The 21,582-nt window shown below is 38.3% G+C and overlaps 1 long non-coding RNA gene across 2 annotated transcripts; it reads right to left on the bottom strand.

The window, feature by feature from the left end:
* Positions 1 to 237: 237 nt before the first annotated feature.
* LOC135786044 (uncharacterized) lies at positions 238 to 18,757 on the bottom strand. Of its 2 annotated transcripts, XR_010546780.2 has the most exons (4): positions 18,249 to 18,757; positions 6,021 to 6,118; positions 2,673 to 2,791; positions 238 to 2,514 (listed from the first exon to the last, which is right to left on the bottom strand). It is a non-coding gene; the product is annotated as an uncharacterized lncRNA (long non-coding RNA). The 2 variants fall into 2 exon arrangements; XR_010546779.2 differs by lacking the exon at positions 6,021 to 6,118.
* Between the last annotated feature and the right edge of the window lie 2,825 nt (positions 18,758 to 21,582).

Below are 21,582 nucleotides of genomic sequence, written 5' to 3'. Positions count from 1 at the left end.
TCTTGCAACTCAAACATTTAATTTACTAAACTTGTGTATTTTGAGTTCTTGCACCTGAAATATTTCATTATCTAAACTTGTGTATTTTGAGTGCTTGCAAATCAAATGTGTCATTTACTATACTTTTCTATTTGAGTTCTTGCTAAGCAAATTGTTTATTTTCTATATCAAGTTAAATCAACTTCTAAAATCTTTATCAAAATGCTTCAGCAATTTCACAGAAACACATGACATGTGTAATAAAATGTTGGCAATTTATTTCACAAAAGGATTGCTCCACAGCAAATTTCATACATTTAAACTAGCATGAGACAGTTGAATTAAACATCTCTCTTAAATTTACAAATGTGATACAATCTGCAGTCAAAAATTAAAGTCTGTTTAGCAACCCACATAAGTAAAGTTACCCTTTTAATGGGTTCAAGGTAACATAACTGTTTAACAGCATTTAATATTTTCCAGTCAGAAATTAAATTCTCTTAGCAACACAACATATCTTTTAACAGGCTCAAACTGTTTAACAGTATTGTATAAAATGAGAAATGAGCAAGGAATGCTTAACAGCCAACTTCATATATTAACACCACACACAGTGGTGTAGTCTAGATTTTTGTAGTGAGTATACTGTGATTTTTCCCTCTCATCCTTATGCTCACTCGTCCCAGCGCGACACCTCATAAGTACCACAACACTCACAGATGCATACAGTATGGATCTTCATGTAACTAAGAGCATTCTGAAAGTGTACTCATGAACACATAAACTGAAAGTGTTATCAACATGTCAGTTTATTATAAGAAAAAAAAGACTTTAACAGCCAATGGGTTTACAGCTGGGGAAACTGGACTGATTTTTAGACTGGTTTAGTGTTAATCAACATCTAACTCAGGGACAAAAGTTACTTAACTGTTAATTAAAATTAAATTAACTGTTTACAATCTTCAATCCGTGGCAAACACATGCATTGAAGGTGAAAAAAATATCCACTCCTTCAATAGCTATTATCTGACAACTATTGATAACATTACCATGTGTAATATAATGGTGTAAATGTTTTTAATTAATACACATTTAAGATGACCATGAATTAACTCTTATTTGCATAGTCATTGATATAAAAGCTTATTTTTGCATATAATATAAGCATTGTCTAAAACTGAAAATAGGCTTATACTTAATTATTATTACAAGACCATCTAGCCTAATATTTGCAAGTCTGAACTGAACATCAACGCAGACATGAATTTCCTCACAGAAGTTTAAGATCATATACATCTTGAACGTAGATATATAAATGAACACATCGAAGGGAAGTTTAACACTGTGAAGCACAAGCAAACATGCAGAGCAACTGATGGCAGCTAAAAACCATCAGGATATAATCACGGGCTTATTTTATTGCATTTGGAGCCATACCTCCAGATAAAGTAATAAACTGGACTGATGATTTAAATGTTGTTTACTCACATGTGCGTTGTAAACTCTATGGATTTTATGTTGCAGCACTGCTTCACTTGTTCACTTCTCCACATGGACTGTATGTTGTTTACAGTGTCGCGTGAGCAGCTACACTCCATGTTCGACTTCATTTGGCGTAAAGCAGACCTCTTGGTGATGTCAAAGTAATGTGAGAGCGATTCAAAGCAGATTTCTCCATGTGATAACTGGGTCTCTCTCGCGGTACTTTGCTATCACTCGCTTGTGGCGCAACACCAGACTGCTCCCCAGTCACTTTCGCGTCACTATAGTAATTTGATTTCATAGAAATTAATACGCCGATCGGATCGCGCAGTTCGACAGGAAGTATATAGCCTATTATGTATTTCAACCAACCCGCTAAAGTAGCAAGTGTAGCATGCTAATGGTCAGTGCTTCACATGTATATTATGACTAAAAGTTTAAAAATGTCACAAAACCATGCTGTTACGCATCCTCGCGCTATTTTTAGTGGGTATACGGAAATCCTTGACAATTTCTAGTGGGTATACGGCGTAGTCCTGCGTATCACGTAGACTACACCACTGACCACACAGTTGCATTAAAAATGACATTTTTTTATAAACTGAACCGGTTTGTTATTACCATAACTTGTCAATAAGAACTAAGTAGATACAAGTAAAAAAATCAAAGTAACATCAGTTAGATAACATTTAAGTAACTCTTTTTGTCTTTTGTGTGTGCTGAGGTAGTACAAGTTATGCTTCACATCAACTCATTCTTTAAGGTTTGCAGGCTAGGAGACAGTTTCCTATCTTCCATGCCAAGCAAAAGTTTTTTGCACAAATACAAATGTTTTTGCAAGTCCTTTAGGAATATGTATGTGAAAAGCATACAGGAATCCAAACAGGACAAGAAAGGCCTCTGGAAGTTGGTTGTGGGTGGTGACCAATTCGTCCTCAAGAACAACAGAGACATTCACTGGGTCACTATGCATTTGGCCATTAGAGCTGTAAGGCACAACCGTATATTGCTCCAGTGGCCCTTTCTCAATGTGCACTTCAGAATCTTCAGAAGCTAAAAAATAAGGAACAAAAAAGATTAAGAACATGAAAATGATGCTGCCAGAATTTAGTACATCACTTATTATGAATTATCCGTTACATGGCTTCTACACAGGTGACTTTTGAGTTCACCGAATGTGTGAAACATGCAAGGGCAATCATGATACATACATGGAAGTGGACTTATTTTTGAGCAGTGTCTATGTTCTAGTCTGTGGTGTCTGAGGTGGAGTCTTGAACGATGAATCTTTTTACACCCTGCACTCCCAGTCTATCATCTTATTTGAAATCTGAAAAGAAACACATGGTTAAACATTATGATTCAAACAGTAATAGCAAGCAGGATCTAAAAATAAACAGGTAGCAAACGCAACAATTCTCTCTCATTAAAACACATACATTGACAAATGCAATATAATGCATATTAATAGTATACATGTGTCTCATTATTCAGTTAATCACTTAAACAGCCATGTGCACAACGATTCACATTAACCACTGTTTATTACTTTTAGACCAGTCACTTAACACATCGACTAATAGTATAAACACAAACTAAAAATCCTGATCAATACATATAAAACTTGCATTGCCATAACCTTAATATACACATCATTAGAAATAATCATTTAGACCACAACCATTACTCTCAAGTTATCGTCACATTGGGGGTGTCAGGAAAAAACTTCGGAGTCAAGTGCAAGTTAACAATATTTATTTAGAAAAATAGAATGAGAGATCTGGAGAGCAAAGTCACTGGTAGATCCACACACGGCACACACCCGTTGACTCTGGATGATAACACTACTGTGGGAATGAAGCACTCCCACAGTAGGAGAGAGTGAGTCGGCGCTACACGATAATCCAGTACAGATCTGAAGGGAGAGAGAGAGCCACCCACGCACTCCATCGAGAACACCAGCACAGTCACCACACGCAACAGAGGGATGAAACACGCCGCCCTGAAGGTGGATGACAGGCGGAGATTGAAGATGGTAAATCCAAGTTCTCAGACGGGTAATCGACTGTGAAATCCTGATGTAGAAGAGCCACCCGGAAACCACTGGTCACCGCCTAAAAACGAAGCGAACCAGCGGTTCCGAGAAACAACAGTCGTTAGAGTCAATGTAATCCACAATGGTAAAAAGGTGTACTCCACTCACGGGTGATGATGCAAACCAGAGAGAAACAGAGACAGCTGGTGTACCGCCTAGAAACGAAGCGAACCAGCTGTACCGAGAGACAAACAAAGTCAATGAGTTCCAGTAATCCACAAGCGAGCGGTCCGGGCGAAGACGAGTCCCCGAACGCCGAAAACCAAACCTGGGGTAATAAGAGGAAGAGACAGAAAGCGACTGACAAGACAAGGCAGGGCAGCAGGACTGTGATAAAACAATGAGCGCGCAACGAAAGACAGGACTACGTGCAATATAAAGGAAAAGGTAAACGAGACACCACCGGTGAACAATTACCGAAACAAGGGGGCGGAGTTAGTGAACACACGAGGAACCGGCACCACAGGTAAACAACACACACACACAGATCACACAGCCATCGATCACCCAGCAGTCATGACAGGGGGGGGGGGTGATTCACGTGCGCCACGCGTGACCTACTTTTCATTAAACACAGTTTAGCTACTTTTTAACTAATAAAGTGCATAAAACAAACTCATAATAATACCCACAACAGTCACTGAAGCATTAAAACAATAAATAATAGGTTTTCTAGGGGTTTTACCTGCAATAAGGGAACAGGTATTAGACAGAGGTGGGTAGAGTACCCAAAATCTGTACTCAAGTAAAAGTACAAGTACTTATACAAAAATGTACTCAAGTAAAAGTAAAAGTATCAATCTAATTATTTACTTGAGTAAGAGTAAAAAAGTATTAGATGAAAAAACTACTCAAGTAGTTAGTTACTCGTTACTTCCGATCTGATAGAGAAGTAGCACAATAGCACTGAATTTCAGACTACTTGGAGGGTTTTAAAAAACCTCTCCTTAAAAGTCTCATTGTTCTGCTTATATACAAGTAAAGCAGCCTATCTCAGTCCTGCAATGGGTACATTATCACATAACGTGTCATTTGAGAAAAAATCTCAAACACACACAGATATTTTCTGTCGGTTAACTCTGTATTTAATTTCATGTTCACAACACAAACTTGTCAGCATCTGCCTTTAAACATGCAAACAGTAAACAAAAAAGAACGTGTGTGTCTGTTTGTGATCATGTTTTTATATGAATAGGTTATTTTCATTGCCATTAAAGTGCAATTACTGAACATAAACAGGAGCTTAATAAAAATTATCATTTTAGAATTTCATATGGAACTTATCTGTTTGTGCAAATCAACTCTACATTTAGTATAATATATAATATACATGTTTTTTTAAAATCAAACTTTATTCTTTTATTTTTATTCATTCATTCTCTAACAATCCCGTTTTTATTTGAATGTATTTTTTACACATTAGTGAGGTGTCCGGATTTGTGTATAAATGCAAGACGTCCTTACATTTTGCTGTTCAGTTTGTTTAGTTGTGGGGAAATGAATTGGAAATGTGCAGATGAACGTGCTGTTTGTATGGTTTAACTTACACTAGGGTTTGTCATCGCTTGCACAAGAGTGCATATGGCAAAAAAACTCGGACAGTGTGTGAAATGACCATTAATAGTGTTCAAATAGACAATACTGTGACACTTACTTCAGGTTGGATCTTGAATTCCTGTAAGCTGAGATGTCAGCTCGTTTATTGAAAAAAGCATGCATCGCATCATGAAACTATTCTTTTTGACCTCTTGGAGTGAAAACATAGACCGAACTTGAAGCCGCCATGCATGATCTGCCTCCGATATCTCGCACAACGCACACGCGCCCTCATCTGCTTCTCATCTACGCGCGGTTGCGCGCGCTAAAAAGGGTGACCGCGCGGTCGCGCGCGCTAAAGGGTGACGCAGCCGGTCTCGCATAACTTTCGAACACGCCCTATAAAGTTTAAAAAATATATATATTCATTAATTATTACCATTTGAAAGTAGCGCAGTAACGCCGCCGAATGTAGCGAAGTAAAAGTACAGTTTTTTCACTAGAAATGTACTTGAGTAAGAGTAAAAAGTACCTATCCTTAAATTTACTCTAAAAGTACTAGTTACACAAAAAATGTACTCAAGTACATGTAACGAAGTAAATGTAATTCGTTACTACCCACCTCTGGTATTAGAGACAAACAAACACGCTGAGTTTCCCTCAATCAGTGTATTGTTCTATGATACTACAGGAACGCGTGCTTGACCCTAGTCACCTGTCCACGCCCCCTACTGGAATCTTCCAGTACTGCAGTCACTAAATTCCCTAGCCAAATATGGCATCACTCACAAAAGACAGCAACAATGTGACAACGCATCTAAAAATATCATATTTACATCACATCTAACTGTTAAACACAATTACGTACATGAAAAGTAAACATAATGGCCTTTAGAATTGATACATTGAGTTTAAAGGTGAGACTTACAGCACCCCATGAAGCGACCGATCCGTCATCTTGAGAAGAAGAACTCAACACGAGCAGCTTACGTGAACACGGATGACGTCAGACGCAAAATCTCTAAACTGAGGGATTTTAAGTTGGAGTACATTAAAGAGACAGTTAGTGCAAATTAAAAAACAACATGTATTCATCTAACTTAAAAAGTTTAATTTTTACAAACTCATAAATATCTGAAAGTTCTAAATACTCAACAAGGTTAATTAATTTGAACTAATTGTAATGATTTAAGTTAACAGTACTAAATACAATTAATTACTTTGAGCATTCGGGTTTACAGTGTATGTTTAATCTGTGTTTGTTCTGCCAGGTCAAAATTTTTTGGTGTTTGATTTCTTTCTTATATTAGGAAATAAAACCTCATAAATAAACTTTCTTTGTTTTCACTGCCCAGACCTACAATGTCTCTTTGTGTTGAGGACTAGTGCATCTTTGAGCCAACATTCAGTACGAGTAAAAATACTTGAGTACTTTTAAATTGGGTTACTTTAATACTTTTACTCAAGTCGTATTTAAATTGGTGACTTGTAACTTGTAGTGGAGTAATTTTTACAGTAAGGAATTTGTACTTTTACTCAAGTATGGCTTTCAGCTACTCTTTACACCTCTGCCATGTATGATATGAAGCAATTACTGTGACACTTAGTTCTCTAAATCTTTGTTTTATTTAAGAATATTGAGTATTCTTGTTTACTTATTGATGTTTATTTAATGTAATTTATTTAAAGTGACATTGTACTTGGGAAAAACATGTCTGGATTAAATGTATTCTATTTAAGTTTGGTAATTTTTTTCTATTTTGCTATTCTATAAAAGTTTGCACTTTCAAATATGTAGTGTTTGTTGACTAAAGCTGTGAAGATTTTACTTTCTGGTATTAAGTTATATGTTTGGTAATAAAGAGTTAAACTGGCAAAAAACAAACAAAAAAAATTCTCAAGGTCGGGGTGGGGGGCATTTTAAAGGAATTATGAATTAGGCACCAAAATGGCTAGCAGCGGCACTGTATAAATGTACATATATGTTGCAGGCATATATTGTGTTCTCAGATAAGTCAAATATATGTATAGATATATGTCATACTATGTAAAATATAAGTACATATATGGCCATATATTACATTTTTGTATGGCAATTGTCCCTTGTGTGAGAATTTTTTCAAAGGCTGGAGAAATTATATGTAAAAAAGAAGCTGGTTGAGTTTATCAACACAGAACAATTTATATATCTGAATAAAAATCTTTATATGTAAACAATGTGGCATAGTATGGCTTGATATATTTTATGAATCTCTCATTATTTATTTGGTATATCTCTATTCCATTTTTTTTATTAAATAGACCTGAATAGCCTATAGTTATCGACAATTGTGAGCCTAAAAGCTCATGTAGTTGTCAAACAGATGTTAAAACAACAACAAAAAAGTATTTCATTACGATGACGTAACGCATGCATTTCCCGGGTTCGATCCTGCATGAGAGCCGAGAACTCTATCCACTATCCCATTCTATCACTTGTGTATCAATCAAACAACATGTGAGATACAATTTGTCAGCGTTCGTCTAAAATCTTGCCAAGGCTGCTCTATGTAAAGACATGCAAACGACCACTAGGTGTCACTGTGGAGGCGGTTTCGGATTGATGTTTCGAAACCTCAAAACATACGGCACAATTGATTCAACTGTTTCAGTGTTTCACGAAGCCTCGCATTGCCCACCACTACAAAAAATACTTTATTAAACTAACAAGAAACAAAAACCCACGAGGGGAACACAACATGAAACACTAAACAGATACACTAAACTTGACAAGATATTTGGTTTAAGCTACCACACGAAACACGGAAACAGAACAAAATGAACCAGCACAGGACCAAGGATACAAAGGGATTAAATAGTAAAGACCAAGATAACAACGGGAGAACAAGAGAGCGGGGTGATGAGACGAGACACCGAAGGCACATGACTCGAAACACAAGAGGTGTGTTCGACTTCATGCGGCGCTGCGCAGACCGATCGGCGACTGACTTGAAGTGCATTCCGGTTAGTAACTTTGTCCGACTTCAGCTGGCGCTGCAGGCACGTGACTGTAGGTGTGTTCGAGATCATCCGGCGGCGGGGCGGATCTAGAAAATTATTTTTGGGGTGGCAAGGGGGTGGCATGAGAACTAGGAGGGGTGGCAATAAAGTAAGCATCCTTGCTGGACCTCAAATTTTTATAACATAAAAAATGCAACAACAAATAACAATTTGTACAAATTCCTATAAGTACCCAAGCAGCTACCTTTAGAATCTCTACTGTAGCACCCTTTGTCTTAATACTAAGTTAATACATACATCTTACCATTATCTAAAAACACTGACTGTAATGATGAGCAAGGTTGAACATAATGGTATAAAGACTGTTATATAAATAAAATAGGTTTGCCTAGTTTATATTAATGTAAAACATATTTGAAAGGCACACATCTCTTTCTCTCATAACCCTCCTTTAATCCTTTCACTCACTTCATGATGGATTGTTTCTGTTTTTTCACTTCTTTTAGCTCTTCACCATCCATTTCTATGTTTCTTTCTTTCATGACTTCATCTACTCCTCTCCCTTCCACAACATATTTTCTGTTTTATTTGTACCTTCCACTCCCATAGTATTTGATTTTTCTATTCTTTTTGGTTAAAAAATGGATATCAGCCTTTCTTTTCATAGTATCCTGGAAAATGCAACATTAAGTTCTTTCAAGCTTTCTAAACATACACAACTCTGAATAGTTTTGTCTCCTTAATGAAGACAAATGAAAACATTAGACTATATCATAGCGTGTGATTTCATATGCACGTATGGAATATTTTGATTGCTGCAGTAGCTAACAAGACATGACGGGCTAGAAAGAACTGCTTAAAAGATATTTACTGCTTACACAAACCTGCAGTTCAGTTATAACTACCAAGCAACTACCGTTACCTCAGGCAATATTAAACAATCACAGTTTAATTTTTTTATTTTATCCTGAAGCAACATTTATCTTGAAAATATGACCGTATTCAGTACTCTGATTTGCTGATGTGATGCTCAACTTAATCACTTTAAGACACTAAAGAGAAACCACTAATGTTTTGGCAGCATGTGATGATGTGAGGTGCTTTATTAGATCAGAATTACTCGCTACAGACTTGAAGAGACTCTTTCTTCATGGGCATAAGTTGCACGTTCATAAACATTCTTGCCTATCACCGCAACGACGGAAAAGTAACGTTTGTGCTTTTTATACTTTGTGCTTGTGTCCGCTACCTTTGTTTTGAGATCGTTGTACTTGTCATCGCTCTGTTGTTGCGGGTTTGTGCGACTCGGAAGGGATGGACTGCAGCGCGAGAACGTAAGTTATGAATATAACTATGGATCTGTGAGACCGAAGGATGACCGACACTACGGTCCAATAGGATGATAACCTTCGTTCCGCCTTCTCTCGAGACCTTATGTAAACAAAGTCATGCCCATGACCCCGGAAGCGGAACGTCACGCGCTATAAAAGGCGCATTAAACTTCCGGCTCGTTCTCTTACCTTGAACGCCCAGTATTCCGAGCGACAGGGATAGTGACGGTCATCCTTCGGTCTCACAGATCCATAGTTATATTCATAACTTACGATCTGTTTCGACCTCACTCTGACCGTCACTACGGTCCAATAGGATGACTAATGTCAACATGGTCGCAAGGAACTACAGACTCCGAATTATTCAAACCTCGCTGGGCAACAGACATCAAAACTGCAGTGCTGACAGGCGTATTGGCGGTTTACGTCAACTCTGTAAAATTTTGCAAATGTACATGGTGTAGACCATGATGCTGCAGCACAAATCTCCCCCACCGGAACTCCTTTAAGTGCAGCCCATGAGGTAGCTACACTTCTGGTTGAGTGGGCTCGTGTTCCCATAGGGACTGGTAACCCCTTTCCCTTATAAGCCTGGGAAATAACCTTAACCAACCAATGTGACAAACGTTGCTTAGAAAGTGGCGACCCCAATCTAGCCTTTCCATAGCAAACAAAAAGCTGAGAATGAGACTTCCTCCAGAACCTGATTCCTGAACTGAGGATTAAGAACTTTAGGTAAAAAGGCCGGGTTGGGCCAGAGCGTCACCCCTGAGCCATCCGGCCTCCAGCGTAAACAGTCATCACTAATAGATAGCGCACACAATTCTCCTACCCTTTTAGCGGAGCATATAGCCAAAAGAAAAGCGGTCTTGAGAGACAAAGCTTCTAAGTCTGTATCAGCCATTGGCTCGTATGGGGGCCTAGTGAGAGAGTCTAGTACAAAAGGCAAATCCCAATTGGGTACCCGCAAAGAGCGGTTTGGACATAAGCGACGAGCTCCCTTCAGGAACTGACCTACCAAGGGATGTCGGCCTAATCTAAGGACAAGTGGCACAGAGCACGTTACTGGGTCTACATTTATGCCTACATACCATTCAGAAAAAATTCTCCACCTTATGGAGTAATTAGCCCGAGAAGATGGAGCTCTGGCATTATTCAGTGTCTCGCGTACCGTTTCATCTAGTTGTTGAGGGATGGACTCTGCAGAGGCCATACCCACAATTGTAGTGCCATCGGGTTTGGATGCCAAATCTGCCCGTCTATTTGGGATAGGAGATCCGCCCGTGATGGGAGTTGCCACGGGGAACCCTGAATCAGCTGAACTAGGTCTGGGAACCATGGTCTTCCCGGCCACTGTGGAGCAACTAGTAGAATTGTGCAATGACTCTCCCTGATCCTCTGGAGGACTTGGCAAATCAGAGGAAAGGGGGGAAAAGCATAAAATAAGCCTGTCGGCCACTCTTGTGATAGTGCATCCAGGCCTAAACTGCCCTCTTATATCGTGAGGAAGTACCATCCCTGGCAATGGGTTGTCTCCCTGGAGGCAAAGAGATCTGTGTGAGCTGTCCCATATCGGGTCCAAATTTGGGCTACTACCTCCGTGTTCAACCGCCACTCTCCTGGGAGAGGCCCGTTTCTGGACAGAATGTCGGCTGCTCTGTTTGTCACACCTGGGATGTGAATAGCTCTCAGTGAGGACTGCTGCGGCCATGACCAACTGACCTGCCTTCCCAAACAGCTCCCCAGCCTATCAGTGATGCATCTGTTGTCACCACTGATTTTCTGTGAGGAAGATTGCCCAGTGGGGTTCCCCTGCAGAGAAAGTCCTTGTCCCTCCAATGAAGTAAGGCCCGCATGCAGGCCTTTGTCACCAGCAGCCTCCTTCTTCTGTCCTTCTTTGGATGAAGATGAAAAGAATTTAACCATCTCTGTATCAGGCGTCACATCTCTGTCCTTAGTAGGCCTAAGGGAATCACCACTGATGCTGCCGCCAACAGTCCTACAAGCTTCTGAACTCTGTGAGCGGTTACAAGCTTCCCTTTCTGGAAGTGTCGTAACGCTTTCTGTAGGCTGTCTATTCTCTGGGGAGTGAGACATGCTTTCATTGTTATGGAGTTGAAATATAGCCCTAGGAATTTCACCTGCTGCTGAGGCTGGAGACTGCTCTTTTCCCAGTTCACTGTGAACCCCAGGAACTGAATGTGAGCTAGTACCTCCTCTGTGTTCCTGATCCCCTGCTCTCGAGAAGGAGCACAAATTAACCAATCGTCCAGATATGGCAGGATTTTGATACCGCGCAGCTGAAGGGGGGCTAGGGTGGCTGCGATCACCCAAGTAAAGATTCTCGGTGCCAAAGACAGGCCGAATGGTAGAACCTGAGACTGAAAAGCCTGGTTTTGAAAAGCAAAGCGGAGAAAAGGCCTGTGCTCTGGACAAATTGGAATATGGAAATATTTGTCCTTTAAATCCAGGGATGTGAACCATTCTCCTGCACCTATGGACTGCATACCATCTTTGTATGAATCATCTTGAATGGAAGAATTTTTAAGTACTGGTTGAGGTGCCTGAGATCCAGAATGGGGCGATGACCCCCGTCTTTTTTTGGAATTATGAAATAGGTTGAATAAAACCCAGTCTGTTGTGCGTTGAAGGGCACTTTTGCGATTGCTCCTTTTTGCAAAAGAGCTTGTACCTCTTCCCTCAATACGGGCTCCAATAGTGGGTCCTTGACAGTGGTCATTCTGACCCTTGAAAATGGGGGGGCGCCGTCGAAACTGTAGCCGATACCCATGAGTTATTGTGGATAAAACCCACTGGTCTGAGACAACTCTCTCCCAATTGGCCCGTGAAAGTTGAGAAGAACAGTCGACGGTCGGCCCCTGACCCCTATGCAGGTCCACCATTACGTCCTGCACCCCTTCGTGGACCTCTCTGACGAGCTCCCCCGCGGGACTGAAATCTCCTCTGGGGATACGGGGCAGGATTTTGTCTTTGGCCATGAAAGCTCTGCCCCGGAACACTAACAGGATTGCCACTTGTGTGTCTAGACCAAGCAGGTTGCTGCGGCCTTTTTGTTTCTCTCGACCTCGGTCTGAAGACTGGAGCTGGTTTACGACAAGCTCGCTGGTCCGCTTCTCTTGTTGTGATGGAGCGCTCAGCCCTATCCAACACCTCCTGGGAATCTGAATTAAAAACGTGACCGGGAATTACTGGCAAATTCATAAGTTCGCTTCTTATAGTCTCTGGCAAAGAAGTTTGTGCCAGCCATACCTGTCTACGACATAAAACAGCCGAAGACATCGCCTCCCCCACATCTCGTGTCAATTGTGAGTGAGCCGCCAGAGCAGAATCAACAAGGTTCCTAGAATCCTGGTCATCTGCACTTACTGTTTTTCGTAAGGCTGCCAAGAGGATAGCCAAAGCATTGCCTGTACAAGCTGCACATGCAGTGGCATTAAAGGATCGTGAGATCAGACGGTCAGTTTTTGCACACTCCTTTTTGGGACAGCGAGGGTTAGCAGATGCATAGGCTGGTCCCAAAGTTGTCCAGGATGCTATTTCCTGTTCTATTGGTGGCATGTCCCCTAGTCCCGTTTCTTTTGGGTAACTGGCATTAAATTGGGGCTTTTGAGATGGTTTCTTCCATGCTGTCCTCAACATTGAGGTATAATCATCTGCTACTGGAATGCAAGATGGAAAATTAGTCTGAGGTATGCCTTCCCAGATACCCCTGACAGGAGCTGGGTCAGGCACAGAAGGCTGCAAACAAAGAATTTTTGCTGCACTAATTACTCTAGCAATAAGAGTATTTGCTGGAAAATCGTCTCTTCCCGTTGATTCGCCATCCACTTCGGCAGAATCTGAATGGGGTCCCTCTCCTTGGCTCTCTCCTTCTGCCTGCTGTGCATCATCAACCAGCGAGTAGGGAGCAAGAAGAGATAATACATCAGCCTCCTCTGCATCAGTTTCAGGATAACCCTGCTGTGCAGGTGGAGGAACGTATTCCTGACCATGAGGTAGTGATGGTGAAGCTGAGTTACGAGCTTCAATTCGATCCATCCTCTGCACTAAACTCTGAATAGCAGCCAGGATCTCTAGTTGAGTGTCTGTGTTGCCACTCTCTGCTTGTGGAGCAGGAGTTGGGCGTTTAGCCACATCCACCATTTTCTCATGTCTTGATTTATGCGGTTCATGGCGATCATGTGAGTGCTTATGAGGACGCTTACGACTATGCCTGTCTGATGAGCGTTCCCTCTCCTTACTGTGCTCAGGTACAGAACTGCCTGCTCCCTTAGCACAGTGAATTCGTTCCTCTCTGGGCAGGTCACAAGCCGCACTGCAGGGATTATCCACATCCTCTCTTAAATGTGCCATCCCTTATGAAAGGAAAATATATTTACCAATATATTACTTGAAATATATTGTAATATATTGCAATATATTATTTTACTTCCAATTTTCCAATATATTATATATTGGCAATACATGGAATAATATATTGATGGTACATATATTCTATATATGTGACCCGTCACGGAAACCAGGGACTCAAGTCGGCAGCACAAGTTTCGAGAAAATGAGAAACAAAGTTTTTTTTTCGAAATTTGTGATTTTCGTTTTATTGCAGAATCTGTTAGTTGAGATCACGAAGAAGCCTCTCCATGTTTGAGATAGCAGTTTTTGTATATTTAAAAGCGTACATTTTGCGGTTAAAATAGGCTTGTTTTTCCGGAGATTCTAGCGTGCAGCGGGGGGCGTCATTGTCTGTGTGTATATTTACATACTGTATAAGCTTGTGTTTTCGCCTCCGCCCACAAAGGGAACAGCGTGACTACTAAATAAGGATAGTTCGCCCAAAAATGAAAATAATGTAATAATGACTCACCCTTATGTCGTTCTAAACTCGGAAGACCTCCGTTCATCTTCGGAACACAGTTTAAGATGTTTTATCGTTAGATTTAGTCCGAGAGCTTTCCCCTTCATTGAAAATCTATGTATGGTTTCCATGTCCAGAAAGTTAATAAAAACATCATCAAAGTAGTCCATGTGACATCAGTGGGTCAGTAAGATTGTGTTGATGCATCGAAAATACAGTTTGGTCCAAAAATAGCAGAATTACGACTTTATTCAGCATTGTCTTCTCTTCCGGCTCGAGCGTGAAGTCACGTGACTGTAGTGACGCGCTGCCCTGTTCCTCAGACATGTTTGCTAAGTTTTTTTTTTTTTTTTCAAACTTATAGCCTGCGTCTCCCCAGACTCTAAAGCTCGGGCGCACAAAACAAAAGAAAAATAAAAGAAGCTGGGGCGGAACAAATAACAGTCAGCCGCATCGTACGTCAGCCGCGTCACTGACTTTATGCGGCGCCGCAGTCGGATGACGTCAAAGTACCGCGAGAGCTCTTCAAGAAATCTTACGGAGTAGTTTAATTTCGACTCGCTCTCGCGGTACTTTGACGTCATCTGTATGTCAGTTCTTGCAGCGCAGCATGAGTCCAAACACACAGAAGTTACACAGATATAGTTGTATTCTTCATATAATTGGCTACATGTTTTGTCTATCAATATTTTCCATGAAGTCATTGGCTGATGGAGGAACGAGCGAGCCATTGGTAACCTCTCTAAAGGATGTCACGTTTTCGACGGCGCTGTTTGGATGATCTATTATACTACTTCCCTATTTTAAATACAAACTTTGAAGGCGGGTTCATGTGTTTAACGGAATGTAAGCTCATATACCCTTACATGTTACGATTTAAATAGTCTTCAGATTATATATTATATTGTATTACCAGACATTCATGCGAAATCTGATGTAAACAATCTATATTTCACGGATAATACGCATTTGTGGACAAATATGGACATTGGATAATCTGAAACCGACTGGATTCGACTTGTGATCCCCACAAAGGTAAAAGAGTCATGTTTATTTTTGCGGGTTGTCATTTGGTCATAAAATACTACATATGATGCTAGAACATCTCAAAAAGGGTTTTACAGGGGGCATGGCTTATTTAAATGAGATGTAAATGAGCCCTATTGTCTCCCCCAGCTGAAAAGAAGAGTCCCTTTCGTCTCGATTTTCTCGGTTTGAGTATTTCTGAGTTTCTATATTCAAATGGCCACAACTTCTCCAAATCTTATCAGATTTCCATGTGTTACACATCGTTGGAAAGCTTAGAAACTGCACTTTCAGAATCTGTGAATAACTCAAAATGCCCAGATCCGACTTGTGTCCCTACTTTCCGTGACTGGTCACATATGTGTAATATATTGCAGTATATTGCAAAATATACAAATTATTGTCGCTTTCAATATATTGAACATTAAATATAATATATGTGTTTATATATTTAAAAATATATGCAATTTTATATTTATAAATATCCGCAATATCGTATTCCGATTTATACACGAAAATGTATTAACAATATATGTACAGATATATTGTCACATGTATGTTTACTATATGGTAGAATATATTTCAAATATATGTAAAATAATATGAAAAATACATTAAATATATGAAGAGTTTGGTTCCAAAACGCAATAAATCCATTTTGACAAATTTTGGTAAAAACGTGTTTTCTATACCAAGAAAGTGACAAGATGAAAACCACTATTTTCTGTTACAAACTTTCACATAGCATCTTTAGGTTATAAAAACATAAAAAATTCAAATCCATAACTTGATTTCAGAGGTGGAAGTAACGAATTACAACTACTCACGTTACTGTAATTAAGTAGTTTTTTCGTGTACTTGTACTTTTATGAGTAAATTTTTAAGTCTGTAATTTTCCTTGTACTTAAGTACAAATTAAGGTAAGTAATGTACTTCGCTACTTTGAAAATCACATTCGTTACTAAGTACTTGTAGAATTTGAATTAAATTAATATTCAAATCTTTGACAGCATTTGGATATCCAATAGAAATAATTGATCGTGGGCGGGCCAATAAAAACCCATGTAAAAAGCCTGGTCTCTGGAGAGCTATTCAATCGATCCTCGCGCGTCCTTCACTGTAACGTTGTATTTAGTGTTTTAATGTCAAAGAACTTTGGCATATGGACGCTGAATTAATTAAAAATTCCGAAGAAATACCGGATGATGAGTGCCCATGGCCGCACCTGGGAGTTGTTCACAAACAGAGGAAGGAAAGGAGACAGCGTACAAATATAATGCAAACTTTGTTTGCCATCTGCAGTGATTTCGGCTTACAATACTTCAGCCTCTAATCTCAAAAAGCACATCATGGTAAGAAGACTTATAACCATATTTATGTGATCGTTTTCGTTTTTAATGTTGGGTAGACCTCACGATAATTTGACTGAAAACATCACTTGAAACATGAGCTTCAGTTACCTAGGTGACGAGCACACAGACCATAAAAAAAAGATTTAGCATTGTAAAATGGCGCTCAAAGTTAAATTTCATGTCATTGTCAACATTGTTTTATTCATATTGAATCAGTGAATTGTCTAATAAGGACTCTTTTATCAAATTCGTCTGTTGCCGCGTCCCACTGGCGTAGCAGTGTAACTGCACTGACAGCCTGTCTAAATTAACGTTACACATCTGTCAGTGCTAAATGCTGATCACTTTTGAAATATTAGTAGGGTACTTTTTCAAAGCTTTCTTGTCCATTAATATTTTTTAACTCTTTTGCCCGCCATTGACGAGTTATCTTGTCAATTAAGAAAAAAACATTTGCATAAAAAACGTGTTTCTGAGGAATTTATGTTAATGTGCAATACCGCGATTGTCCACTAGATAGCGGACTTACCCAATTTATGGATAAACTGAAGCCAAAACGTTATTTACTAATTTTATGTTTGATATTCGTTCTGAATCTAATCTCTAACTAAATTCCTTCACAAAAATGCAATTGTTTCAGCTTTTTGCTAAAAAAAGTGTATTTGTAAAGAAAAATACCAATATTTAAGAGTTTATAAGCAGGGAAAAAAATAGGATGAAATGGGTTTTCACTTTTTTTATTGTTTGTTTGAAAGTAGAGGGTCTGTTCTTTCATTTGATATATTTGTATGTTTATTTATTTTTAGAAGAAAATTTTCCTGGAAGGCATTTTGTAAAACTTTTGTGAAAATCATAAAAAATGCTGCCGGGCAACTTTTCGAAAAATGGCTGGCGGGGAATGAGTTAATGTAAAAAATCTGTTTTTAAATAAAATAACCCAACAAGCTTATTTATGTTGCATCATAATTCATTAATAATAATAACATTAGACCATTTTAATAACTTGATAAAAAATTATATGAAGAAACAATATTAAATAATATAGTTGCTGTTAAAATCATTTAACATTCTTTAAACAGACAAAATTCCTGTACTATGTGTTTATTTGTATAAAACACAAATCACCTGTTTTTAATCCATTCATATTTCTGATTTCATTCAATGGATTTAATGTTTATTCAATAAATATCACCGGCTAAAAAGTAATTTGTACTTGAGTAGTTTTTAAGAGGGGTACTTTGTACTTTTACTTAAGTACATTTTTAACACCAGTACTTTTACTTGTAATTGAGTATTATTTTAGCAACTACTTGTACTTGTACTTGAGTACAAATTTTCAGTACTCTTTCCACCTCTGCTTGATTTTCAAAGATTTATTATAAAAACTGATTATTTTTTCCACAAAATGCAATAAATCCATAACAAGTTTTTATTCAAAATGCTATAAATCTATTGAATCAATAGCCTATATAAATGTGCATTCATCTTTGCCATGTTATATTCATTTAGTTGACTAGTTGTACACACTAATTAAAAATATAAACATTAATGTCATTAATCAAAACACTTACTTTGTCATATTAAGAACACTGTCATTGCTGCGGTTATACTTGACGTCGTGGCTTAACGTTTTTCACAGCGATCAGCTGTAAAATGTTTTGGTCCTGCTCGATTTTCATTGACTTTGAGTAAAATTATGGAAAGTTTTTCATAAGATCCCCTGGGGTCAATGTGCTATCATGACAGAAACTTGATGCTGTCGGCCCGGGCAAACAAGCACCCGTCTCTTGCGAAAATTATTAGATGTTGATGGCTTACGTTTCTTTCCCGTCACAGAAAACCATCACAGGTTTATCAATGCCATTAAAGTATTATTTTGTTTTTGTTTGTTTGCTGATCAGGAAGTACATAGTAGATGAGGAAAACTAGGATTCCGTGTACTCAGCGCGCCGCCATTGTTTGTTTACATTGCGTGAATGGTGCGCTGCAATCTGTGGAGTGGATTTATGGCATTCTGTAGAAAAGGGGGAGTGGCGTTTATTGCATTTTGGAAAAAAGGGAGAAAAGATGACAGAATAACATGGCGGATAATGGATTTTACGTCAAATTAAGAATTTACTTTTTAATACTGACCTGATATAATACTGATTTTGGTAGTAACTCATTTTTTTCAAAAATGGCATTTATTGCGTTTTGGAACCAAACTCTTCATATGTAGATATGTGTTCGATATATTGTGGAATACATTTTAAATATATGTAAAATTAGATTGGGAAATATGTGAAACATATGTGCATATATGGGAACATGAATTAACAATATATGTACAGATATAGTGACACATGTATGTGTATATGGTAGAATATATTTCAAATATATGTATAACTATATGGAAATATATACGTAGATATGTGTTCGATATATTGTGGAATAGATTTTAAATATATGTACAATTAGATGGAAATATATGTACATATTTATTGTAAATGTATGCACAATATGTGTACATATAAGAGAACATGCGCATACAATGTATGAACATATATGGGGATATATACAGTATATGTACATGAAACATATAAAATATATAAATACTTAAATATGCAACCTGCAATATACAAACATTTACACAACATATGAATACAGACTGATGGGTAATCTATCAAAAGTCACCTTTATTTTCTTTTAATCAGGCAGACTAAACAGATACTAAACCCAATTTGAGGTACAGAGCTACACAGGCCTATTAAAACCACAAAAGGTTTTGCATATGGTCAGTCAAAGGAAATGTTATTGGCTTAACATTACATTACATAAATGTGTTGCATTGCATTTACATAAATTACATTTTAAAAGAGTGCCATTAAACAAAAAATATACAAAATATAAATTAAAGCAACTCAAATTACCAATGTCCATTTCAAACTTTCAGCAGTGCCGTTATACAATATAAAGACAATATCTATAAACAAAATGCACAGACAATTATGAATAAATGAATAATAAACAAACTTTCAAGAAGTTTTGGGAACCGTGGAAAAGCAAAGAAATAAATTACCAAAATAACAGTCCGTTATCCTGGTTAGGAGTCTATCTTGGTTCTTCACTGATTTAAACGACTTATTTAAATGATATAACCACGCCTTGGCTCTTCACCTGGTGTCTTAGCTAGGAGATTCTACTGTTGATGGATTTTCTGACATTAGCTTCCTTGACCGTAGGAAACTGTTGTAAGACAGTATCTGTGGAGCAGAACAACAAGGATTACTCTCTTCCTCCTCCTGCTGCCCCTCTTGTTCACAAAAATCTTTCCTGGCAGAGATGCAATAAAAACTAGAAAGCACCAGCTCTGAAAACTATTTACCTTGTAAAGCTTTCCTAGGGTTGGGTAGCCTGCTGACATCAGCCTCCTTCTTCTTTTTCTTGGGATTTACTGGCAGTTGGCAAACAACTTTTAGGTGCATTACCGCCACCTACTGATTAGGAGTGTGGGTCAGGATCATAGGTCAGGACCTATCTATCAGCCTCCTTGTTGCTGGTGTCTGTTATGCACCCTTTCCTCTCTTCGCGCCTGAATCTCAGCTTCCTACTTGAGCATTGCGAGCTACGTGCTCTGATGCCTAATATATATATATATATATATATATATATATATATATATATATATATATATATTATACATATACATATACACACACATACATATACATACATACATACATACATATAAAGACAAACTATTACATGTAAAAAATATAGTGCCCTTTTTGGTCTTGATTGCAATATATTTTGTAATATATATATACATGTATGGTGTATGCATATATTGCAATATATTAAAGCAGATAAAGACAAACTATTACATGTAAAAATATAGTGTCATTTTTGGTCTTGATTGCAATATATTTTGTATCATATATACATATGTATCACATATGTATGGTCTATGCATATATTTCAATATATTGGAAAATATAAATATTAAATCCCATATATGGGAATATGTTGCCTAATATATTGCATGATATTTTCCAATATACTGCAATATATTTTTGTTTCGTATGGGATCCCCAGGCATGAAGGGCATTCCCTATGCCCATCTCGAGGGTCCATTGCTGATTGGCAATGTCGGCAGCAATGAGAGGCCATGATAAGCTCACACCAGGTAAGGCCACACACAATCCCACTGACTGCGAACAGCAGCAAAGGTTGTATCTAGCCCACGAAAGTCAAAAAAGGCCTGTACACGAACGTACTTAAGAGGCCCTTATTATACCCCAACAACTGCGAACAGTGATATAGGGCTCAATAGGGAAATAATACTCACCAACTTTTTAAATGCAGTATATATACTACTTTAATGATGTATACTCTGAGAAAAAACAGAAATAATCCATGATATTGAAGGGCTAATATGTTATAAAGTAGCCTCAGCATATCTGAATAATACAATGCAACTATCTCAACTCAAACACATATAGCAGAAATTGAGTGTTTGTATTAAAAATATTGCATGGCTAGTAGGTAAAAACGAGCCTCAAATATCAAATAATAAACATTACAATTCAAGTACAAACAGCATGAATTAAGTGATTGGTACAGATAATACAAATATACAAATATACAAACATACATCACAATTCACAGGGGCACAAGGCACCTGCACCACTTGGGTGATGAATTGAATGATGAAATATTAATTCGTTTCCTACCTGTACTAGGTCTCTAAGGCGAGAAAGGTAAAGAGAACGAGCCGGAAGTTAAATGCGCCTTTTATAGCGCGTGACGTTCCACTTCTGGGGTCATGGGCATGACTTTGTTTACATAAGGTCTCGAGAGAAGGCGGAACGAAGGTTATCATCCTATTGGACCGTAGTGACGGTCAGAGTGAGGTCGAAACAGATC

Source organism: Paramisgurnus dabryanus, chromosome 4, assembly GCF_030506205.2.
Source record: "Paramisgurnus dabryanus chromosome 4, PD_genome_1.1, whole genome shotgun sequence".
NCBI classification, from domain to species: Eukaryota; Metazoa; Chordata; class Actinopteri; order Cypriniformes; family Cobitidae; genus Paramisgurnus; species Paramisgurnus dabryanus.
This window is presented reverse-complemented; position numbering and strand designations above follow the sequence as displayed.